Source organism: Clarias gariepinus, chromosome 11 (genome assembly GCF_024256425.1).
Source record: "Clarias gariepinus isolate MV-2021 ecotype Netherlands chromosome 11, CGAR_prim_01v2, whole genome shotgun sequence".
Classification (NCBI taxonomy): domain Eukaryota; kingdom Metazoa; phylum Chordata; class Actinopteri; order Siluriformes; family Clariidae; genus Clarias; species Clarias gariepinus.
The window spans coordinates 9186574-9207002 of record NC_071110.1 but is presented as its reverse complement, the minus strand read 5'-3'; the positions used below and the strand labels follow the sequence as shown (position 1 = coordinate 9207002).

The 20429-nt window shown below is 39.9% G+C and overlaps 1 protein-coding gene across 1 annotated transcript in view; it reads right to left on the bottom strand.

Annotated features, from left to right (window-relative positions):
• Positions 1–20429, bottom strand: part of clstn2b (calsyntenin 2b) — a 270776-nt gene that overhangs the window by 218263 nt on the left and 32084 nt on the right. The window lies entirely within an intron of this gene.

Below are 20429 nucleotides of genomic sequence, written 5' to 3'. Positions count from 1 at the left end.
TATTTATACAGCTGCAAAACTTAAGTCCAGTCTTAAGACGTTTTCTGTACTGGTTTGGACTTGGCTGTAAGACTCACAGTACCGCCACTTCTACTTCACAAAATATATGAAGAAAGCTTGACAAGTGGTAACATTTCTTCTAGAAAACAGCCTAATTATTGGTACAATGCACCACCGACATCATTAAGTCATTAAGTTGAAATACTGATTTGCCTTCAAGAAGCATTTGCTGATTTTTATTCCACATTTGACTGGATCTTGCTCTTATTCGGACTTGATCTTGACTTGACCTTAGCCTTGTTATTCTTGGTCTTGACTCGATCTTGGACTCAATATTTATTTGGATTTAAATTTGGTTTGGCTTTAACCCCCTTATTGACTTGGTTTCTACTTAGTGTCACTTGTGTTTGGACTTGATATTCATTTGGATTTGATCTGGACTTGGCTTCATGCCCCATATAAACTTGGTCTTGACTCGCTTTCACTGGATTTACTTCTGTCTTGGCCTCAAACCCCTGAGTCAGTCTTACTTTCACTTGTACTTGATCTCGACTTGGTTTTGACCCTGTGGTGAAAGTAGTTTTTAATTCTTGCTGGTACTACAGTATGTAATTGAAAGGTTAGGAGAATAAACCGTGGAGGTGGTTTAAAAAAAAAAAAATGCAACAGCAACAAAAAGCACTCTGTTCCACACACCAAGAAGTGTTCAGAGTTTGGAGCGGAATTTGGGACTCAGCCTTGCATTATGAATTTGTTGGGTTTGTAGCTCATGTTAACTATAAACAAAGTGTTGGGGTGGGTCATGAACCTGTAAGCTTGTGCTCACATTAACTGGCAGCAATGAAAGATCGAAAAACACAGACCTTTCTGAGGCTTTTTGGAACGACTTCGAAGCATTTACTAAGCGGACGGAGTGTTTTTTTGGGTGGCATAATGCTATCCAATGTGTTTTCTTGCCGAAAGTGCTTCTGTGACTGGTTTTGGATGTAGGTATTTCGGAGGCAGCTGCTCTTCCCTCTTTCCAGTACTGCTTGCTGACACCAGATCTTTTCACCTCAGCCTTGAATAGATCTCGATTTTTTTTTTCTAAAATACTCTAGATCTTGATATGGCCAAACCACCATTCTTTTATTATGAAAGTCTGCAGAGTGTATTATTTTGAAAAATGATCAGATAATTTCCTATTGCGTCTGTACCTCTTTTCCACACTTCTCTTCGCTTGATGCCTGATAAAATCAAACTAATGTTACAATCTAACTCTTGCTAAAATTATTCAAAACATTAACAGCTCTGGAAAACTTCTTTGAAAAATGATGAGACAGCAGAGGAGACTGTGGGACTGCCAACACAAAGAACGGTATATTTAAACGAAAATGCCAAGGGTCCCACCTAAATTACAGGGTTATTGCAACAGATGGTTCACATGAAACAACTTCAACTCTGCCAACATTCTGGATTAAAATCAAAGAGGAATGTCCTAATGTTACCACAAAAGCACTGAAAACCCTGCTTTCATTTCTAACAGCAGATCTTTGCAAAGTGGGGTTGGCTGCAGTGACAGCAACGAAAATGAAATTATGGAGCAGACTGGACATAAGGAATGCACTTCGAGTGTCATTGTCTCCTATCAATCCTAGATAGGACCATTTTTTATCATGCACTTTATTACGCTTTGTTATGAGCTCGTGAAGGCTGGTCCGCAGAAACTTGTCTTTTATAAAACTGGTCTGTGGTGAAAGAAGGTTGGAGGACCTACTCTAGAGAAACAGTATAGTGTAACAATATACCATTTGAAGTTTTGGTGCATATTCTTGTTGGAACCTTTAAATCAGAGTCTTAACCCCTTTCTTCAGACTGGAGAATTGGAGCTTCAGACGCTGTGGAATTCTAACTACTGTATATTACATTAAAAGCATTCTTCTAATTAGCTATTTATTTTTTTAACTTGGTGCAAAAGTTTATTCTACATTTGAAAACCAACTAACATTGGGAAACTGCAAAGATGTTCTCTGGGTTTCATAGATCATGCTTTAAAGCTTTGCCCCTATGTGTTGTATTTTACCATCTCTTCTGTCTTCCCAGTAAAATTTAGAATCCCTGTTGTCCATAAATATCTTTGCAATTGCTAATAGATGTAGTTTTTGGGAATCTTATTAGGCAAAGAAATTTAGGCATGCTTGTTTGATCTTTGTTGCTCCAAGCCACCTTTAAATTATCTACAGTCCATTTACCACTTTTTCAGCTTAACAGAAACCTGTTCTAAATCAATAAGGGTAATTTGCAGTTATTGTCAATGGACTTTATTCAGAGTCAACAACTTCACTTTAAATGTTCTCTTGGATATTTACACTGATCAGTGTAACCTATTTGATGCCTGGGCGGCACCACAAACACGGACACGGACACAAGGCGAGGTCTTGGGGGGGCAGGGTCGAGGATCACCGAGTGGGCCAGGGTGGGCAGTAGCTCCTGCATCTCCATGGGCAATCTTTTTGCTGCTGACCTGGCCAGCCAGCCCCTCCCAGCTCCTCACAGGGCGTGACCTCAGGTGGGAGTCCATCTCAACATCTGATGGCTGGGTGGCATTCCCGGCTGGGAACTGGGGCCTTAAAATGAATGCGCAGCTGCCTTTTTCGTCTTCAGGATCCCCAAATTTCTTTCTGCGTGGGAGCACCTGTTGCCATTTCCAGCGGTGGCACCAGGCATAATATTTAAATCCCCCATATTTTGAGTTTCTCCAGGACTGCTGGCGCAGTCCTCTCCCCTAGGAGCACAAGTGGGATTTGCTGTGGTGTGTGGCACCAAGACAATGACAGGGGATCTTTTAGGTCCCGGGGTTGTGCAGTTGATCGGACATGTTTGTCCGACACATACCATGGGTGCTTGATCTGACTGGGATGTAAGGATTTTGGAGGCTGGGTCGGTAGCCTTGGGCTCTTTGCCTGCTGGGTCCTGTGTGTTGTATGCCGTGGGGCACTGAGTGTTTTGATGCCTATCTATCATGGCCAGCGGTGACTTTTTTCGGAGATTCGTGCTGCATTGGCTTTTCTGTGAGTTCAGTCTGGATGGATTGGCCTTTGGCCCTGTGGGCATGGTGTAGTCCATGATACTGTCACCAGTTTGCTGGTATATAGGTTGTGAGCAATGTTGCTCAGTTCATCTGTCAGTGGTCATAATGCTATGGCTGATTGGTATATACAAAAATATATTTTTTTCGCAGTGCACTTTAATTTTCAGAAATTCATTTCAATCCCTAAACAGATCACCTGTGCATCATACTCAGTAACTCGACTCTTAACATAGCCCATAGAGTTTTTTCAGGAAATAATTCTATATACTGCATCAACAGTAACAATCATACTTTATGTGTTATGTGTTATTCAACTCTTTGAAATTTTAACTCTTTACTCTTTACATGGATTTTTCCTGCTAGCATGGTGGAGGCATTTAAACCGATAAAGTTTTCTGATTTCTCTGGCTCCGATTTTGTCTTTATTGAAACATTAAAAACTTCAAGAAGCAAGCTGAGACAATCGAGGCAAAACGACAGCAGGGACTGTAAACAGCGGGAGACTAACAGAAGGCATTCATGACATGGCTGTTTCCTTCACTTCAAAGGTGACAACTAGAAGTCCACAGGAGGACTGGGATGAAAAGTTGTGTTTCTTGCTGAGTCTGGCCCTAAAATCATGCATATCTGCCATTTCATGTCTCAGCAGGCCAACAATTGATCTTAGCAGAGAATGGGGGATTTGTTCCTTGTTACTGTCGACACAATTACCCATAAAAGCTATAGGTATTTGGTAGAGGCTGTAGAAAAGATTTACAGCTAACATTTGCACATCTTAGGACAAAACCCATCAGCTTTAAATGGACTCCTGTGTTCTAAGAGCAGTATGTACTCTTTACTACTATTAATTTCATTCTTTAGTTTAACTACTTCTTTTATCCAGCTACAACAAGTGGCTATTTTATGAGAATAATATTATGACAGGCTGAATAATTGTAGCATACTGTGCACCTCACATGAAGTCAGATTGATTTAAGTAAGGTGTTTTTATATATGGATTCATTGTCATTTTAATTATTGTATACTACTGTTATATGAACAACACAAATACAACATAATTTGAACATTTATTGGGAGCATTTACGCTGATTGACGTGATTTGCGCAACGTTCGATGGTCCACACCCATGGTCCCTTGGGTTTCTCATGTCACAATCTTTCTAAGTGTTATAATGTTGTCTCTCTGTTTCTTATCTTTTAAAAACATGCAACTTATCTCCCGAATTTCGGGCCTGTAATATGGTGTTTGCAAACCTTCCTGCATCACTGCATCACATCTGGTGTCATGGAACAGATCTCATACATTAGGCAGGACTTTTTTATTTCCTACCCTATCTAATTTATTTTTTCTGGTTAATGGCTGTTGTCCCATATTTTGTTATGGCACTCATACTCATACACTCATTACATCCGTGCATTTATAGCATCATCAACAGCATGTTCCCTAGTGGTCCAGTGGGTAGCATGTAATACTGGAGCTTAAGGCCACCTGTTTGGTATCAATATTAAACCGGGTCATTTGTTTAGCTATAACCCATTGTCCGATAGTCAACAGTGTTTCATAAAAGTGATTCTAACTTTGAAAAACCTAATCCCACGGTCCCAACGTCTGTACTGTTGCCAAATTAACATCACAGCAACGTTTTAAGAACCAACATTTCCTGCTGGGAAGAAAAGCAAAACTGTTACAGCACTGAGATGGAAAAGATGGTAACCATGGTTATTATGGCTACTAATCTCTGAATCATCGATTATAATACATACTATATTTGTTACTCAGTGCTTGTCTATTTGATATAAACTCTTATTGCTTTTCAATTGTTTATTGTCCCAGTTTGATTATTCCGCAGGGGGTCTTGAAACAGACTGATCTCTTGTGATTTAAAAAAATATATTTTTCAAGCTACTGTACTGTATATTCACCGATGTATCATGTGGAATGATGTATGCCTGATCATTGCTATATCCGTGATAATGCCCAACTAATTGGTTAATATGACAAAAAGGTGACCTTGATGCAAGTTAAACAACATGTTTAGTAAGTGTTTATATGGAATGTTACAGAAGAGACTCGTAGTGACTCGGTTTAAGAGATGTGAGACACTGCATACTACTAAATACAAGAGGCAGTGTAATATCATGACTCTTGTTGCTGAAAGTCACCTGACCAAAATCAAAGGTGCACAGGGACCTCGCACCTCTGACGTTAAGCCTGGTAAGCCATAACCCTTTCTTTCAATAGTTCACTCAATACTCAATTTGAAGCAATTAATTTTGTGTGAGCTTGGGTTTAGCAACAGCATCATGGCCTCTAACAAAAACAAAAAAACAAAAAAAAAACATCTACACGCAGAAGGATTGACATGAAGCTATCACAACACTGAAAAACAGAAGGTGTTAATGGGATCCCTTTTCCATAACCAATTCTCACGGACACATTGGTTTCGCCGTGTGAATCATTGAAAGTATAGACACATTCCGAAAAACAGAATGCTGAAAATAACTGAGACACTGAAAACAAAACCGGGTGGCGGAGAGAATGTATACAGTGGATAATATATATATATATATATATATATAATTATATATAAAATACTCAAGTATTCGGACTACTCGAGTTTATTATATACAGGACCTATTTTATCTTAATAAAAATCACACAACAGCTCTACATAATTCCACAAAGCAAATAATTAGGTAATGAATAATGCAATTCGCGGCAACTACCACAGGATAGAAAGCATTAAAAAGGAACCATTTTATAAATCTGTTTAATAATATAAATTTCAGCCTGTATTTTAAAAGTGACTCTATGTTCAGTGAGTCCTTCTCTGACAATTTATGCACCATACTTTAATAATCTCTTTTTCCTGTGAATCATGAATTTTGTACAGAAGCAGCAACTCAGCAGTAGACAATCTACAAACAGTCTGCAGACTCCCCTTTCATGCCCTTGCTTGGTGTGAGCTGAACCATCGTGTCTAAAGCTTTGCTGAATCTTTGCTAACACCACACTGCTGCATGATCTCTCTGTCTCGCTCTCTCTCCCTGTCTCATTCTCTCCCTCTCCCTGTCTCTGTTCATCTCTCTGTACACACTGCTGGTGGATGTTAATGTGACATTTCCATGGCTTTAGTTAAAGTGTTATGGCAATTTTAGGATGGGCGGAGCTGGGGGAGGGAGAGTGGTACCGTGGTGCTGTAAATGATTTTCAATCTAGCCACATTCATTACAACGGGATCATTATTATTAGGAGTCTAAGAACATTGCGTGCTGGAACCTACTGTCACTTTACTGTGCAGAGGATACCGGCACATTTTTTGTTTTTGCTACATCTTCATAATATCATAAAGCACAAACCGCATCTATTTTGTAAAGATGCACAATTCGGTCAATAATTAGTAGGGATGTAAATCACCAGTACAATATTTTTTACGACATCTCTGTGCTGATTTGATTAAAATTGCGATTCTATAAATATCACGATTTTATGAATACCCCGACCCCAAATTAAATTTTCTCAGATTTTGTTTCAATTTTAGACCTATATAAATGTTTAATGATTAATTCCTTATAACATTAGTTTTCTCACCTTAAAAATCGAGGACAGGATTTAAACAATACAAACTAACTTTAAATACATTTAACACAAACAGCTGCATTTTTACTGAGCAGCATGCATCTCTGTCATCCGCCATAATTATTATTTCTAAACAAATTTAGCAAGTAATTCACTCCTACCACATGGGATGTTAAAGTGTGAACAGTTCAGAGTGTACCACCTGTATGATTACAGGATAAAGAAACAGTTTTTTTTTTTTGTTTTTTTTTTCCTTAAACACCTCCATAGTTTTAAAGCTCAACTTGACAGTAAACGCGCAGGTTGAGTGACTGCGTGAAAGCGGGCGTGCAGGGTTTCTAAGATATGCATTTTTCCACTAACTTGGGCTCACCATGTTTTGAGACTGGTGTAACCTTGTGTAATGAGTGGGTTGGAATTCGCTTACAGAAAAAGGCAGATCAAGGGATTTTAACATGTGCAGTTTCTGTTGTGCCGCTCGAAAGCTTCTGCTTCATTTATATCTGAGGCTGATCGACTGATCACCGGCACAACCAATCAAGCTGAAAACCAGCCAATTCTGGTCGCTGGCCGATCGACCGGCTTATCTCTTTTATAACTGTAAAAATTGTTTTTTTTTATAGATTTTTTCATCTCTAATAGGAAGAACTCCTTCCAACTAATTAGATCCACCAAATAGTGACACAATAGCATGAGGTTTTAAACTGTGTCCCTGTAAACAGCCCTACAAACAAAATAGTTTCATTTTCTCACTAATTCCATGAGTTCTCCCAAATGAAAAAGCCTCAAGAGCCACTTATCTCCACCCACTTTCAAGCTAATTTGCACATTTTGCAAGGCTTACTTTTCGATCTAGTCCTCGAAGTTTTGTCACAGACTTGCTGTCAAACTACTCAGCAGAGTGTGAAGCCAAATAATTATCAGGAACATGCTGAGATGTAAACAATATGCCTTCTGAATGTCAATCAATTCCTGCAGGATGGGGCCTAATTTGGTTAAAGAACTGTGATTGGTTGTTTTGTACAAAATGTTAAAATAATAAAAAAATCCATATTCCAGATGAGGTCCTGAATACAGTATGTCTGCAAAGTGCAGAGTTAAGTTTGAATAACTGCATCTCAGGAACTGTAAGCACAAATCCAGTGACGTGCTTCTCTGTGCAATGCAGGAGTAGTGGTAATGGTAGTAGCTTTAAAATTGATTCAGACTATAAAAGTAAAGTACACAACAAATATGAAAAATATTCATAAAAATGACGAGTGATCCAGTTATTTTCCTGGCCAATGCATTTTGTGCAGCCAATGGCATAGTGGTTAGCCTTGCACCTCTAGGGTCCGGGTTTGATTCCCAGCCAGGATCGATTCCTGTTTCTGTGTGCATGGAGTTTTCAGGTTCTCTCCGTGCTTGGTGGGTTTCCTTTCACAAAGCATGCAACTTATGCTAAATGCCGTTCCCAAATTGCCCATAATGTATGTGTGTACCCCACGATAAATTGGCATTCTGTCCAGGGTATACCCTGCATCGTGCCCTAAGTCTTCTGGTATAGGTCTCCCATGACTTTGTATTGATGGTGATTGAGTGTTTTGTGTAGCCTGTACTTTTAGTATGCTAATTAGGCCCAACCTCCCTTTCATGTCACTATGCCCATGTAACCTAAGACTTCATTTTTCCTCAATTTCCTTCAAAATAACCATCATCTGGGCACACAGAACCTGCAGAGAAAAATCTACACTTGTTTAGGTTTCCGACATTTTGTTGGTTTTGACGCCTTGTCGCCTGACCTCTCATTTGCATACTCATTGATATTCATGAGTGTCTGCCAAACATGGGCGTGTTTGTTCGCAGGATCAGCCTTGTCTCTGTTCAATTATTTCGATGTTCATACAACAAATTGTGTTTGATACAATGACTTAATTTATTTTTTTTGTTAAAGAATTTTAACATACATTCCTTTACATGTAATATACATTTTGAGAATGTGTCAATCTTTTAGTAGTATTAGTAGGCATTTTTTTAATAGTAAAAGTAGCAGTTTTAGTTTAGCCTTAGTTTCGTCTTAATTAGATATTTAAAATAGATTAATACTTCTACCATTGCACACATTCCTACATGTGCTCTCTACCCCTTCCCCCCTCCTCTCTCTCTCCCTAAGTCTCCTGCTTTATTTATAGCCAAAAGGTTTCACCTTCAGCTTAATTAATCATCAAAGGGCAAATGTAAGGTTTCAGTAGCTAAGCTTTAATTACTGCTATTAGAGGTGTGTGTGTGTGTGTGTGTGTGTGTTTGTGTGTGTGTATTTGTTCATGATATAGTAACTGGAACAGATTGTGTATTTTTTCCGCATACTGTCCATCTTCACCTGGAGGACTGGGATGAAGGCTTGTGTTTGTTGTAGAGTCTGGCTATAAACCCAGCCGTTTCTGCTATCTTATGTCTCAGCATGCAACAACAATTGATCTCAGCAGAGACTGGGGGATTCGCTACTTGTTACTGTCGACACAATTACCTGTAAAAGCTATGGGTACTTGGGAGAGGCTGTGGAAGTGATTTGCTGTGGGCATTTGCACAGAGCAGGGGGAAAGTCATCAAATTTAAATGGTTTTTGCATTCAGAGATCAGGCTGAATCTCTTAGTAAAGTGGGACTGCGCTACCCGCGCAGTGGGCTTCACATCCAGGTGATGTCTTAACCAAAAGAGCGATTAAACGATGATGGCGTTACCATAATGTAATAATGAGTTGAAGTTAGCATGATAATGCACTTATACACATTCTTGATGTAACAGCCAAGCCGTACAAAAAGCCTTCAGCATGCAGGAATGGTAATATTTCAGTTATGACTAATTAATGGTAGTGTGAGGGATAAGGCAATAAGCTGGAAATACTGCACGCATGCATTTCAACCATAATGGGGGGATTTTTGACACTTGTTAGCACTGTCGCCTGGCATCTCCCGGGTGTGAGTTCGATTCCCTTCTAGGGTCTGTGTGCATGGAGTTTGCATGTTTTCCCCATGCTTGGTGGGTTTCATTAAGGTACTCTGGTTTCCTCCCAAAGTTCAAAGACATGAAAATTAGGCTAATTGGCGTTCCCAAATTGCACGTAGTGTGTAAATGTGTGTGCCCTGTGATGGATAGGAACCACGTCCAGGGTGTACTCCACCTCATGCCCTAAGTCTCCTAAAATAGGCTCCAGCCCCTGACCTGGACAAAGTGGTATAGACGATGAGTGAGTGAGGGATACGAATCACCAGGGAGCATTAGATTTTTTATATATATGCTGTATATATTGTAATTTGTAACAATTATATATATAAACTGTAGGGCTGCAACAACTAATCGATAAAATCGATAATTATCGATAATGAAATTCGTTGTCAACGAATGCCGTTATCGATTAGTTGGGCTGCGCACGTTACTGAGAAGCGCGACCACAAGATGCACAAATACACACAGCCGCTCGCGCAATGGAGGTTACAGAAGCGCCAGCAGGAAAAAGCGCGCGCCCCGAGTCCTCCAAGGTATGGGAGTGATTTACATTAAACGCCTCTAAGAAGACGGTAACCTGCCTGCTATGCAAGACCGAGCTTTCATGATATGTCATGCACGAACACTTAAAGAGAAAACGTGTTGGTGTTACGGATAGCGAAACGTCAGCGGGGTCGGTAAAAACTGTATCCCTTCATCGTGTAAAAGTTGTATAGTTTAAGTGCTTTTAGTTTAAACTGTTTGCTAACTTCGGGACAGTCTCGCTAGATCTGTTCACGTGATACTCGCTAACATCACATTGCGCAATCACCTCATGAGCAATAGTGATTAGTTAAATGGCGCTATTTTAGATCAGCTTAATTTACACGGTGCGAATAACAGTAGAATATTACATTTAGTGATTGTTGTGGTTTTCAGCGAATGCAAATAACAGTATATTTGTGACTATTAGCTTTTTTCATTTCTACAGTTTTTTTTTATAGTCCACTACAAAGTTAACTTTTAATTTACTGTGGTTTTACTTATGCATACATTTTATTATACAAAATTACATTATTTTATCTCTTTATATCTTATCAACTGAATATATCAGTGTATTTTTTTAACTATATATATATATATATATATATATATATATATACATTTCATTTAAGGTTTAAAATGTCCAAATTAAACATTATTAACTCCATATGTGGCTTTTGCAAGTTTATTTTTATACATAAATAATATCCTGATTTATGTTTTTTTTAATAGTTATAAGCGAAATATCAAATGAAAGAAGCGGTTAGGTTTTATCCGATTAATCGATTAATCGAAAATATAATCGCCCAACTAATCGATTATCAAAATAATTGTTAGTTGCAGCCCTAATAAACTGTATATATAATTACTAATTACATTATTACTGTAAATATTATGTTACAATGTATATATTTTTGTATATATATGTGTATATATATATATGTATATATATATATATATATATATATATACACACACACAGCCCACTAGGGTTGCAGGGGCCCCTAGTTCTGGTCCCTTATATATATATATATATATATATATATATATATATATATATATATATATATATATGCTGTGAAGTGTGGAGATGGAGGCAAAATCATTTGGTAAATTGTAATATAAATGGTAAAAACATTTGCACTGTAATGTTAGTATGATTTGTAATTTAAATGCTAATATTATAATTATAATGAATTTGACTAATTTAATAAATTTTACTCATCATGAAGAGTAATGATGAAGCTCCTATTCATCAAATGCTGCAACTCATATTTAATTCTACTAATAAGTTTTGAGAGTGGCACAGTGGCTTAGTGGTTAGCACTGTCACCTTGCACCCACCATTCAGCATCCGGGTTCGATTCCTGCCTCAGCGGCTGTGTGCATGGAGTTTTGTTCTTGGTGGGTTTCCTCTGGATACTCTGATTTCCTCCCACTGCTATCTTATGTCTCACACAATCCAAAGTAGTGTGTGATTTCTTGTACAGCATGAGTGTGTGCCCTGTGATGGATTGGCACCCCATCCAGGTTGTACCCCGCCTCGTACCCTAAGTCTCATGGGATTAGCTCCAGGCTTCCTGCGATCCTGTATATAGTATGATAAAGCGGTATAGATGATAAATGAGAGTGAGTAATAAGACTAGAGCTACTAGAGCTTTTATATGTTTGGCATATGCCTGTTCACCCAGATCTGTCATTTCCAACAGGAGTTTTGGTTGTCAAAACATTAATTTAGCAAAATTACAGAGGTTGGAAAAATGCTGTTTGTGTATATACAGTAACTAAATGTATTAGTTTGATTTTAAAAGTAGGGATTACTCAGGAACAACGCAGATGACATGACAATCCATATATACTCAGCAAAAAAAGAAACGTCCCTTTTTCAGGACTGTGTATTTCAACAATAATGTTGTAAAAATCCAAATAACTTTACAGATCTTCATTGTAAAGGGTTTAAACAATGTGTTCCCTGCATGTTCAATTAACCATAATCAATTAATTAACATGCACCTGTGGAATGGTCGTTAAGACCTTAACAGCTTACAGAAAGTAGGCATTTAAGGTCACAGTTCTAAAAACGCAGAACACTAAAGAGACTTGTCTACCGACTGTGAAAAACACCCAAATAAAGATGCCCAGGGTCCCTGCTCATCTGCGTGAACGTGCATTAGGCATGCTGCAGGGAGGCATGGGGACTGCTGATGTGGCTAGGGCGATAAATCGCCATGTCCGCACTGTGAGACGCCTAAGACGGCGCTACAGGGAGACAGGAAGGACAGCTGATCATCCTCGCAGTGGAAGACCACGTGTAACAACACCTGCACAGGATCGGTACATCCGAATATCACACCTGCGTGACAGGTACAGGATGGCCACAACAACAGCCCGAGTCACACCAGGAACACACAATCCCTCCATCAGTGCTCAGACTGTCCGCAATAGGCAGTCCATGAGGAGGAGATGCACTGCAGTACTTCAAGCAGCTGGTGGCCACACCAGATACTGACTGGTACTTTTGATTTTGAGCCTCCCTTCATTCAGGGACACAGGGACAAATATTTACACATTAAGTTTACTGAAAGTAAAAACAGTTGAAAGTCAGAGGACGTTTCTTTTTTTGCTGAGTATATGTTCATCTTGGAACCTCTATAGTCCAACTAGGGACCCTGGAGGCCAAAGGTGATTACCCATCAAGCACGGGAGAACATGCAAACCTCATGCATACAGACCCCGGACCCTGGAGGTGCAAGGCTGCAGTGGTGGAGACCACAAAACCACCGTATCCCATGACAACAGGCTAACTTTTTAAAAAAACATTTCATGTGTGAGATCTGGTTGAATTAAAGCTACAGCTGATTCCGAAGTTGTTTGTTAACTTCCACTCAGGAGGACTGCTATCACAACATCAAAAAACAGAAGGCGATAATGAGATCACAGCTCCAGAAACACGTTTTCCTGACACATGGTCTTCACCGTATGAATTATTCAAAACAGACTGTAGAAACACTCTGACAGGCAAAAAAATATAATAAATAAATAAATAAATAAATAAATAAAAATGCTTAAATTATGAAAATGGATTAACACCGAGATGTGTGAAAGCAAAGAGGCAAAGAAGGGAGAATGGGAATGATTGAGGAACACACGTCTGAGACATTCTCTTATCCCTGTTGGCAAGCATTGCATCTCACTCACTCTGACTCTCTTAAATATCTCTCTCCACTTCTCTACCTCTCTCGCCCACTGTCTCCTGTTTTATTTATAGCCTGAAGGATTCACCTCCAGATTAATGAATCATCAGAGGGGCAAATGTAAGGGCTTAGTAGCTAAGCTTTAATTACTGCCAGTGTGTGTGTGTGTGTGTGTGTGTGTGTGTGTGTGTGTGTGTGAAAACAAATCTTATTCTTTTAAATGAAGGTCTGTGAAATCTGATTTGTGACTCCTGTTGGAATTTTAATGTACGATTATTATCATTATATTAAGGTTTAATCCACTCCAATTGCAAAACCATTTTTTTCATTTCATATTTGTTACTAAGCATTTAAAAAAATTGAGGGAGAATTGAAGGGTAGTTTCTCCAGCAGTGCGCATCTTTTGGGAACTCCCGTCCAGGTGGTGATGTAACACACAGACGAAAGCGCTACCCGCCCACTTTTGCATGCATGAATGTCCAGTGTCTCTGTGGTTAACGGGGGAAGAGAAAATATGTAAACCCGGCCTCTCGGTCTCCTTGAAAGCACAGACAATTTTACTCTCTCGGACTCCTATGAAGGTTATATGTAATACTTCGCAAAAAGTCTTGAGACACCACTAATTTTTAAATATTTTTTCCCTGACTTTCTTGTATTTTTAATGTAGTCCTAAGGAATAGTTTTTGGCTCTTATTTTGGTAAGTTTTTCAGTCCAGTCTCTATCCCTGACCGGTTTCGGAAAATGTTTTTTTTGTGTTGTTAAGCCACACATGAATGACTATAAATAACTAAATCATAAAAACATTTAATTTAAGGCATGAACGAGCAAGAAGCAGGTGCAGATGTTGACAGATGATCAGGCCAGTGATTAGTATCAGTGTCGGGTGTAACGCATTAGAGTACTTGAATTTCGAAAATGTAATCCATTATTCAGACAATTTATATAATCCGTGAGCCAGACAGCAGTCATTCCGTTATTGTGTGTCACCTACAAGCCCCGCCCCCGATAAGCCCCCCCTGTTATTCCTGCTGTTATAGCCCTACAGTATGTCACCAATGCGGTTTGACTCGGGTGAGAAGCGATGTTAGGCACTGTAAGCCGCCGTGAGTGACGGCCTGGTCAGTTCTGCAAGGTCTGCAAGAATCTGCAAGAAAGATGGAAAGCTACTGTAATTACAGCACCAAAACTCGCGGTGAATCGTGATGAACCGTACTTACGGCCACCGCGCGAAACCGCGTAGGTAAGATAGGGGTGTTAGTACAGTACTTAACAGATTATGGGCCAAACTTCGCTAAGTGATGATGGTGGAATAATTATAAGGATCTTGACCACAACAACATGCATGAGGAATCTTTCATTTTCTGCAATGGAAAAATACTCGAACTAGTTATTTTTATCAAAAGGTAACACCGTAATGTAACTGATTACTTTTTAATGACAGTAATTTTGTAATGTCGTTAGTTACTTTAAAAAGAAACGTCCCCCAACACTGCTAATGATGCTGAATGCTGAGTGGTTGGAACAGACGAGAGGGGAAATGAGTTTGCTGCTGAGGTTGTTCCATAAATAATTCCATAAAAAAAAAAAAAATTATCTTTAGGCACTTTGCAATAAAACATTTTATTCTATTTCTTTCATCTACACTACATAATTTCATTGCAAGTAATAAAAAGAACTGAGGGGTGGCTCAAGACGTTTGCGCTCTCCTGTACATGTTCTATATAAACAAGATTGAAATCTTGATCTCTGCACTAGAGTCTGAATGCTTTCCTGTTGCACCACTCGCAGCCCCCAGAGTTTAATTTCAGAATGTTTGCTGTACATCATACCTTGTTTTCGCTACTGTATACGTGTGTATAAAGTAAAAAAGAAAGCAGATGCAGACGAGACAGGTCAAGCGGGGGGTAGCGAAGTCTTTCATTCGAGAGTGTTGCAGGTTTCCGCAGACGTGGTGAATCGAATTTCGCACAGTCAATCTCACTGTGAAATTACTCCAGACTCACACGTCCCCTTGACAATGGACATCTACATGTATGACCATGTGTTTTAAAGAAGTGTTATCCAGAATCCACACAATCGCACAACCGAGGATGACTGACGTGTGTACGGCTGGTTGGTTCATAATGATTAGAGATCACAGAAAGCTCCTGCGGGAGGCGCAAGGTCAACGCCAGCAGGGCTGATCATTAATAGAAGTACGCACACACACACACACACACACACACACACACACACACACACACACTATATCAAACATGTGCAGAGATATTTTACACTACATTACTTTTTCTTTTTTTTACTTATTCACTTTTGGCTGGAAGAGCAATAAAATATAATCTTTTTTTTTTTGCAAAAGTAATTCAATAAAATAAAATAAAAAATAAGTCAACCCATAATATCTCTAGCGAGAGCTACAGATTTATATCCTGCTTACTGTACAGATATATAGTACACGTGTGCATGTTTTGCCGACTAGCCTAATGTTAAGTCAGTTCAGTTAATACACAGGCTGTAAGTACATAAGTGAGCAAACGAAGCCGGAATTTTCGGTTGTCAAAACGTTGTGGTGACATTAATTTGGCAACATTAAAGACTTTAGGACAACGTTGGTATTAGATTGTTCTTGAAAGTTAAAATAACTTTGATGACATGATATTGGAACAACATTGAACGAATCCCTCTAACACAATGTTGCAAAAATTACTTCTATTAAATATTAATACCAAATCGGTGACTCCGGTCACTTCGACACTTATTCCTTATTAGGGAATGGGATGCTAATGCTAGTTTAAAAAAAAACGGTGCAGCAAAAAGGGTTTAAAAAAATGCTTAACATCTAAGATCTGTTTTGTGTAAGCAGGCGTGATGCAGTTTGGACGCTAGGCAAACACCATACAGTCATTTGGGAGCCAAGAGTCACCTTACAGTGATATTTTCAGTGGAAAATTAGGCAGAGGGATGTCATTACAACACTCGGCATAAATGTTCCACTCTCTCACTCTATACAGGGGTGCTGGGGGCCTGGAGCCTATCCCAGGAGATTTAGGATATGTGCCAATCCATTGCAGGGCACCCACTAGGGGAAATTTTGGAACACCAATTAGCCTGCATGTCTTTGGACTGTGGGAGGAAACTGGAGAATTCGGAGGAAACCCACCAAGCACGGCGGAGAACATGCAATCTCCATGCACATAGAACCTAGGATGGGATTTGAACCCGGACCCTGGAGGTGCCAGGCGACAGTGCTGAGCCACCGTGTTGCTGTAAATGGTCCAAATAAGGGTTAAAAGTTTGCTGTTTTAAGGTTGATTTATTTATAATGTTAAGTTTGGGTCGTTTATTCAACATTATCGTAACGTAATTTTAACAAAGTCATTCCTCTGTAACTCTCAAAAACACAGTTGTTCTGATGGGGATGATAACAGCTAAAACAACAATCCGAAAAGTAAACAAGGTAATCATCGCTATTGACGTGATGATAAGATAATGTCTTGTTCTAAGAAATGACTTAGGAGAAAAAGGCTTGTTCTAAGATTTTAAAAAAAAAGTGTCAATGCGGAGGGCCTTGGTGAGGTTTTATGTAAGGACACATACAGTATATTTAGCATTTTACAAGAGTCTACACTGTGGGTATTATACAAATTCAGACACAGGTAAGTCCTGAGGATTAAGATTTTTACTTTTATGGTAATAAGACAAACTGCATGTTTTTTTGTCAGGCCCATTTTTAGAGCAAGCGTTTAAAGGTGTTTTTAATGTGCTATAACTGTTGAGTTCTATGCTCAAGTGATGATACATATAGTTATTTCATCAGTGCAAAAAGCACACATGAAAGTCTCTTAGTGATGTACAGGCCTAGTCTGGTTACCTAATGAACACTCTAAAGAGCTGGTAAATTATTCATTAGTGGCTGGTACCGACTAGAAGACTCCCCCAAGAGTGATGAAGCACTTGAAAGCCACTAGCTGCAGTGAGGCTGAGCCAAGTGCACTTTGCCATTGCATCTGTGGAGTAACCAGGGACAAGACCCCATTCAACAAGATCAAAACTGCAATTCAGGTATGCCTGTTTTCTCTGGAAGTTCTCCAGATGCCGTAAAATACAATCATTTTACTCACTGAGCAAGAGGGCACCTGTACACCCTGAGAGGCAAAGGGTAGATGTCACCACCCGGTCCGGGGTGTATGTGCCTGTTTGAGAATGGAATAGCAGAAAAGCAGGTGCTTTATTTGCTGTTCTTGCTCAAGATGTTCTCCAGGGATCTGTCCTTGGCCCTGTCGTATTCATTATTTACATGCTACCCTTGAGTCATATTATATGATGCCATAAATCTGCTATACTGACGATACCAAGATTTATGTTAGTACAGAATCTACTACATTTTCTTCTCTTCTCACCAAAAGTTCCCTTTATCATGGATTTATAAAATAAAGCTGAAACAAGAAGATTTATCTTTAAAAGAACAAAACTGCCAAAACATATGGTTTCATTATTGGCTACAGGTTCTGAGTTGGTGTTTATCCAGACCTTTTCATTAACATTGATAGGGTGATAACGCCCTCATGTCTAGTATATTTCATTACATTACACAAGATCTTGTATACAGCTAAGTGTGAGGACCTTAAAAAGAAGAAAAAGGGAAGAGATAAACAACATTCCTACTTACAACAACATACAGTATATGTGAGAAGGATACGTGAGCATGTGATTGAATGTGTGAGGGGGAAAAGAGGAGGAGAGTGAGTGAGTGAGTAAGTGGGTGAGTGCAGGGTGAGTGAGGGAGGGAAGCAGGGAGTAAGTTAGTGAGTGCAGGGTGAGTGAGTGAGTGAGTGAGTGAGTGAGTGAGTGAGTGTGTGAGTTTAGAGTGCAGGCTTAGTGAGTGAGAGTGCAGAGTGAGTGAGTGAGTGAGGGAGTTCAGAGTGCAGGATGAGTGAGTGAGTGAGTGAGTGAGTGAGTTAAGAGTGCAGGGTGAGTGAGTGAGTGAGTGAGTGAGTGAGTGAGTGAGTGAGTGAGTAAAAAGTGCAGTGTGAGTGAGTGAGTGAGTGAGTGACTAAGTGAGTGAGTTCAGAGTGCAGGGTGAGTGAGTGAGTGAGGCGTGCAGGATGAGTGAGTGAGGGAGGAAGTGAGTGGGTGAGTGAAGAGTGCAGGGTAAGTGAGTGAGTGAGTGAGTGAGTAAGTGAGTGAGTGAGTGAGTGAGTAAGTGAGTGAGTGAGTTCAGAGTGCAGGGTGAGTAAGTAAGTGAGTGAGTTAGTGAGGCGTGCAGGATGAATGAGTGAGTGAGTGAGTTCAGAGTGCGGGGTGAGTGAGTGAGTGAGTAAGTGAGTGAGTGGGTGAGTGAGTGAGTAAGTAAAGAGTGCAGGGTGAGGGAGGGAGTTCAGAGTGCAGGGTGAGTGAGTGAGTGAGTGAGTGAGTGAGTGAGGCGTGCAGGGTGAGTGAGTGAGGGAGGGAGGGAGTGAGTGGGTGAGTGAAGAGTGCAGGGTAAGTGAGTGAGTGAGTGGGTGAGTGAGTGAGTGAGTAAGTGAGTGAGTGAGTTAGTGAGGCGTGCAGGATGAATGAGTGAGTGAGTTCAGAGTGCAGGGTGAGTGAGTGAGTGAGTGAGTGAGTGAGTGAGTGAGTGAGTGAGTGAGTAAAGAGTGCAGGGTGAGGGAGGGAGTTAGAGTGCAGGGTGAGGGAGGGAGTTAGAGTGCAGGGTGAGTGAGTGAGTGAGTGAGTGAGTGAGTGAGTGAGTGAGTGAGGCGTGCAGGATGAGTGAGTGGGTGAGTTCAGAGTGCAGGGTGAGTGAGTGAGTGAGTGAGTGAGTGAGTAAGTGAGTGAGTGAGTGAGTGAGTGAGTGAGTAAGTAAAGAGTGCAGGGTGAGGGAGGGAGTTCAGAGTGCAGGGTGAGTGAGTGAGTGAGTGAGTGAGTGAGTGAGTGAGTGAGTAAGTGAGTGAGTGAGTGAGTGAGTGAGTGAGTAAGTAAAGAGTGCAGGGTGAGGGAGGGAGTTTAGAGTGCAGGGTGAGTGAGTGAGTGAGTGAGTGAGTAAGTGAGTGAGTGAGTGAGTGAGTGAGTAAGTAAAGAGTGCAGGGTGAGTGAGTGAGTTCAGAGTGCAGGGTGAGTGAGTGAGTAAGTGAGTGAGGCGTGTAGGATGAGTGAGTGAGTGAGTTCAGAGTGCAGGATAGGTGACTGACCGAGTGAGTAAGGAGAGATGTAGGGAGAAATCTCAGAGGAAGCAGTAGTGAGATATAAGTAATGTTCACATGGGTCTGCATATCTAAAAATAAAAGCCATCACATTAATGGTGGCAGAAATGTGAATGTCATTTAGAATAACAAGGCCATAATTTACAGATCCGCTCTCCAGCTCGGTCTCTCTCCCTCTGTCAGTGATATATGGATCTTTTAAAGCAGCCAAATAGCTCATTATATGTCATCACTACAGGAATATACTGTCAAGTGCTTTTGATAGTCGCTTCCTGCTTCTGAGGGAAGGGAAACAAAAGGTTTTACTAGCGTACACACTAAAGCAAGATGTGGTACATACCAGAAACATTTTAAAAACACTTGAAACTAATCCTCTTCTATAATGCTGCACAAGGCCCTGGATTTATTCACTATTAGAAATTTGTCTTGTTCGCTTAATTAAACTTAACACACCGTGAAACGGGCGAGCATAATTAACGTTTGCTAATTGGTTATCATTCCACATCAGTTTTTACACCTCAGATTTAAGTGTGTGATAAAACACATCACTCAACATTATTTCTGATTCATGCTTCCTGATCGTGCTCAGACTACAGGCGGTCATGATCGCATCCTGTAGCCACTTACTCTATGTGTTCGTTTAATTATTTGGTAGATAATTGTAGAAATGTACTCGATGAAGGAGCAGTCCTACTTCAATTTAAATATTTTAACTTCTCTGACTAATCGCCTCTTTATTCGGTTCTGACTTGTGTTGGACGGCCTGCTCTAGGCAGAATCAGGGTTGTACTGTATTCTTGCCATTTTTAATACTAATTTTTAATGATGCGCTGAGGGATGTTCAAAGTTTAGGATTTTCTTTTTTTTTTTTTTTTTATAATCTAAAACCCTGATTTTTA